This window comes from Lampris incognitus, chromosome 19, assembly GCF_029633865.1.
Source record: "Lampris incognitus isolate fLamInc1 chromosome 19, fLamInc1.hap2, whole genome shotgun sequence".
NCBI lineage: Eukaryota > Metazoa > Chordata > Actinopteri > Lampriformes > Lampridae > Lampris > Lampris incognitus.
The window spans coordinates 19484475-19490474 of record NC_079229.1 but is presented as its reverse complement, the minus strand read 5'-3'; the positions used below and the strand labels follow the sequence as shown (position 1 = coordinate 19490474).

Sequence of the window (6000 nt, the reverse complement as noted above, 5' to 3'; positions counted from 1 at the left end):
AACATGATCAGCTCAGTTAAAATGCAACTTCTGTCCTCAAAGTTGCAGCGCTGTGATTTGGGAAACTTCCGAAACCTCGCAGCAGAGCTGGAGAAGCAAGGGAGGGTGTGTGCGCAACTTGACAGTGCACGCTACACAGAGCAGATTGAAAATGTCCGGTCAGTCTTTGACAAACGGTTTCAAGACTTTGCTTTGCTCGAGCCAATCGCTACATTTATGTGCTACCCATTTGGGGAAGATACAGAGGTGGATTCCCTCACCTCAAAAATGGCAACACTGTTTCACCTGAACTCGTCTGCAGTGGAGGATGAGATGCTGACATTCAGCTTAAGTCCAGGGCGCATGGAGAGTTTTGGAACTTACTTAAAGAGGACAAGTACCCAAACATGAGGAAATGTGCAACCTCCTTGACGGCATTATTCGGCTCTACTTATTTGTGTGAGTCAGCCTTTTCTCACATGAAGATTATCAAGTCCAAATACCGTTCCACCATGACAGATGATCATTTGGAGGCCTGCTTGAGGCTGGCTACCAGCAGCTACTGTCCGAACTATGCAACCCTGTCTGACTCCCTCCAGTGCAGGTCATCCTCAGAGTAGAGAGGTAGAGATCACAAATCTATTTACCACAGCTGTAAAGGTTCATGCAGTGATGCAGTTTCAACATAGTGTAGTAGCAAATGCTTGGTATGATTATTGCCTGTGTAAGGTTCAATATAAATGCAAATCCGTTGCAATTCTGTATATGTAACACAACATGTATATAAGTACACACACTGCATATAAATGTTCATATATATGTAAAACATGTATTGAGTATTTTTATTATTATTGTTATTATTTTTAATATGAGTAGATCATTTTGACCTGGTCATTTTAAAAGTAGCTCACGAGTCAAAAAATTGTGGGCACCCCTGATGTAGCCTAATGGTAGGAAACATCTTGAGGCAACCAGCAGGTAAAGTTAGCAAGCTAGGGATCTTATAACGTCAGCTGCAAGCAAACATCTCATAATCTTTAACGTTACCAGCAATGTTTAGGGGGCAAATACGTAAGGGGAGCTAGTAGTTACGTTTCTAGGTGCAGAATTTCGGCAATAGATTACGGTTTATTCTGAAATCCATGAATACGTTCTTCTCCGTAATAGTTAGCCTACTCGTCGTGTGTCAATACCCCTTGCGTCAAACCAATCATTAGCATGCCAGAGCCATCAGTCTTTAGCGAAGCATTTACCCAAGTTTAGCATATTGTAATGTACACGAGTAAGTAGACGCGTTAGCCCCTTAGCTAACGGGTCGGATTCTTGAGTCGACTGGTTAATGTTGTCGCCTGCTGCGCAGAAGATAGGGGTTCGCGTCCCGGCTGTGGCGGTCCCGGGCTGCCCCCCCCCCCCCAATTCCCCACCATGTATTTCAAAACATGGCGTTTGCAAGATCCACCATGATCGTGTAAGGCCGTTTGAGAGAATCAGATTGTAGCCTCTTAACACAGGAATAACTTGTGGACATTGTAGGCTATTTGTAATCAGATCTGACATGACAAATGGACCAGCGTTCAGAGATTGCTAATTGGCTGTGTAAAACCGATTTCTTTGTAAGGGTAAGGGCGACATCTGCAGGTGAAATCGAGCCATACTGCCATTGCTTAATTATCTAGAAGAAAATTGAAATTTTGTCTTTTTATTTAGGTTTGTAGACTATACATTGTAAATTGATCTATCACGGATTATAATGTTTAGATCAAGGAAATTGGTCTTTTTTAAGTTGCAGTCTATTCAGTGTTTTCATTTCTAGTATGAATGTAAATGTAAAATATAATGTTTTGCTAATCATATCAGCTGTGAATGATATAAAGCATACATAATTGTGATGAATATATCTATACTAATACTTGTTCCATTTTGTTAAACTTTTAAACCATCTCTCTTAATGCCCAGTTAATCCCTGAAGTTTGAGTGTCTCTCCCTGGAAGACGCCAAAAAGGTGACGCATGCTTTTATCTCTTCATGTCTAGACTATTGCAATGCACTTCTTACTGGTTTACCCAAAAAATTTATCAGTAGACTGCAACTAGTACAGAACGCGGCAGCAAGGGTCGTAACAGAAACCAGGATGAGAGATCACATTACCCCAGTTTTAGCATCTTTACACTGACTTCCTGTAGCATTGAGGATTGATTTTGAAATTCTTTTACTTGTGTTTAAAGCTGTATATGGTGTAGCACCCTCATACCTATCTGACTGCTTATCTGATCATGCTCCAAGCCGCTCGCTTAGATCCTCTGGTGCTGGCCTGCTCAATGTCCCTAGAATGAACTACAAAAAGTATGGCGAAGCAGCATTTTGTTTTTATGCACCGACGGCTTGGAATAGACTCCCCCAACAAATAATAGAAGACACCTCCATAGATAGTTTTAAGAATCAGCTCAAGACCCATTTTTATGCTCTTGCTTTTAATTAATTCCACTTTATATTTCTTTTACTCTTATTTTTTTTATCTTGTACTGCGGTTTTATTTCTTGCCTTATTTTATGTTTTTGCCTAGGTCTGTGTTTTATTATTTTTAACTTATTTTATCTGTATTGTTGTTGAGTTTTATTGTTTCTCTTGTTTTTTAATGTAAAGCACTTTGAGCTGCATTTTATGTATGAAAGGTGCTATACAAATAAAGTTTATTATTATTATTATTGTTATTATTATTATTGAAAACTCATGTATTCATGTATATGCTAATTCATTTTCCTTGTATTTCTAAATTAATTCAGGGTCAATGCTGAAATTCATTAATGTTGGAGGAACCCAGGAGGACCAAGACGATGATGACCAGCCATCTACCGGCAGTTTTGAAGACTCCGCAACTGACCAACCACCATCAAGTTCTGAAGGTACAGCAGCATCACCACAAACAATAATCCAGAGGCTGTCAGCAAGTGAGGCAGGAGAGACCATTGTGTCCCCTCCAATTGACCCTTCTCTTTGGCCAGCTCACATTGGAGACCCTGGTCACTTGGATATTGTGCGCAGAGGGCCGTTTAAAGTTGAGTCCAATTTTTAAAAATTTCCCAAAGGGCCCAGATGGAAGGGAATTTCATATCCGCAGCCTGTTATACAAAACACGTTCCAACGGCAAGAATGTATTAAGAAGTTGGCTTGTATATTCAGAGTGAAACAATGCAGTGTTTTGCTTTGCTTGTAAGCTTTTTGGCTCAAAGGCTATAAAGCGTACTCAAGAGGGCCACAGTGACTGGTCTATGTCTGTGAATGTTCTCATTCATCCAGGTCATAGTTATCCAAAGGAATTGAATCAAGTGCAACTGGACTTGGTTATATATCCGTGAAGACGTTTCGCCTCTCATCCAAGAGGCTTCATCAGTTCGTGCCTTTCTGACTAGACCAAGTTAGTCTGACTGGCTGGTGATGAAACTCAGATATTTAGCCTCTTTGGAGTTGTTATCAGAGCTATTGATGTCACTGACTCTTTTGTGTTCCGATGTTTAGCAACGACAGTCGTTATCAGAGCTATTGATGTCAATGGCTCTTTTGTGTTCCGATGTTTAGCAACGACAGTCGTTGGAGGTGTTAGTTTCAACTTCGTTAGTGCTCCATTCAGTGGTCATGAGTCATTGGAGCCGTTAGTGACCGACTGTTGTTCTTGGAGGCTAAGCTTTTGAGTCTCCTGGGTAGAGATGAAAGGACGGCATTGTAATTGGGAGATAGGTGGTGTCGCAGACCACCTCCTCTGTTGAGGGATTGTTTTTCCAGATTCGCATAGATGGTTTCCTTCACCCCTCTTTCAAACCATCTATCTTCCCTGTCCAGAATGTGTACATTGCTGTCCTCGAAGGAGTGTGTCTTCTCCTTTAGGTGTAGATAGACTGCTGAGTCTTGTCCTGAGGAGTTTGGCCTTCTGTGTTGGGCCATCCGTTTGTTTAGTGGTTGTTTGGGTTCTGCTATGTATAGGTCAGTGCAATCCTCATTGCATTGTACAGCATACACCAGATTGCTTTTCTGGGTGTGTGGTACACGGTCTTTGGGATGAACCAGTTTTTGTCGGAGTGTGTTGCTGGATTTGAAGTATACCGGGATGCAGTGTTTGTTAAAAATTCTCCTGAGTTTCTCGGGGACCCCAGAAACATATGGGATGACTATGTTATTCCTTCTGTCCCTCTTCTCCTCATCGCTCACCCGGTTGGTCTTTCTGGAATGTGTTGCAGTTTTCACAAAGGTCCAAGTGGGGTAGACGCAGGTTTTTAGAGCCCTCAGGTGTTTGTGTTTGTGCCTAGCCTCCAAGAACAACAGTCGGTCACTAACGGCTCCAACGACTCATGACCACTGAATGGAGCACTAACGAAGTTGAAACTAACACCTCCAACGACTGTCGTTGCTAAACATCGGAACACAAAAGAGCCATTGACATCAATAGCTCTGGTAACGACTGTCATTGCTAAACATCGCAACACAAAAGAGCCATTGACATCTATAGCTCTGATAACGACTCCAAAGAGGCTAAATATCTGAGTTTCATCACCAGCCAGTCGGACTAGTTTGATCTAGTCAGAAAGGCACGAACTGATGAAGCCTCTTGGATGAGAGGTGAAACGTCTTCACGGATATATAACCAAGTCCAGTTGCACTTGATTCAATTCCTTTGGAGTGACTGGCCTAATATTAACAGCAATTTGAGGACCCATGAAAATAGCCCAGACCATACACAATGTGTGCTCAGGTGGAGGGAACTGGACACACAGCTAAAGAAGAACATGGCAATAGACCACCAGGAGCTAACATTACTAGAGGCAGAAAAGAAAAGGTGGTGAGATGTCCTCAGATGCTTAATCACAATCACTCTCTCTCTTGCCTCAAGAAACTTGTCTTTTAGGGGGTCTTCTCAGTGTCTTTATGAGCCAGACAATGAGAACTTCTTGAAGGAAGTTGAGCTTATGGCCACCTATGACCCTGTGATGGAAAATCACCTGGCCAAAATAAAGGATGAAAAAACCCAGACACACTATCTTGGACAGCAGACGCAAAATGAACTGATACAGATAATTTCCACAAAAATAGTACAGACCATTGTTTCCCATATCCAAGAAGTAAAATATTACTCCATCATTCTCGACTGTACCCCAGATGTAAGCCATAAAGAGCAGATGTCAATCATTGTGCGCATTGTCTGTTTTGGAGCCAAAACCAGACATCAAGGAGTACTTCCTTGGGTAAGTGGATGTGGTGGAAACAACTGGGTTGAACCTGTCCAATGTCATTCTTAACAAGCTGGAAGAAATCGGCATTCCTTTTGAAAATTATAGAGGACAGGCCTACGACAATGGAGCCAATATGAAAGGAAAGAAGCTAAGAGCACCACACCACACCACAAAGCAATTATGCCTAGGGCACCCAAATGGCTAGCAGCGACCCTGACAGCAATTATGGATAAAATGTAATGACACCGGGCTTACTTTAGGTTAATCACACATTCTTACATACTATGTTCAGAAGGTCATAATAAAAATGCTACAGCAATAGCTCATAATTCTAAATTTTGGTACACAGTGATATCTTTTGCACCTTTGTAACAGATTCTTGAGCGTTTTTATTGTTTAGAAGGTAATATAATCACAAGAGGAAAGTGTTATCTCCTTTTCCCCTAACTTATTTATTTACAGCCCAGCTAGTCTCCGTAGTGTGACTGGAAGTTTTAAAAAGTAAATTTTCAACATTATTAAGTATATTTAATACAAACATGCAAACTGGACAGTTGTTAAGTCTTTTCTCTTGTAATGGGAGCCTTTACAATACTGATTACAGATTAGCAGTAAAAAAGGGACTAAACAGAGCCAACTACAGGCGACAATATCATTGCAGAGTCATTTAAGTGGAACAAAACATTTGAATAAGAAGCTAGCGAATCAGTTTAGCCTTGTCATTATATAATAGTATAACAGCTAACCCCATATGAAGGTTGTCCTAAATTATTAAATTGTGTGTGTGTGTGTGTGTGTA

General features: G+C 41.1%; 1 pseudogene; it reads right to left on the bottom strand.

Moving 5' to 3' along the window:
* Positions 1–4856: 4856 nt before the first annotated feature.
* Positions 4857–6000, bottom strand: part of LOC130129617 (myosin-7-like) — a 33337-nt pseudogene continuing 32193 nt past the window's right edge.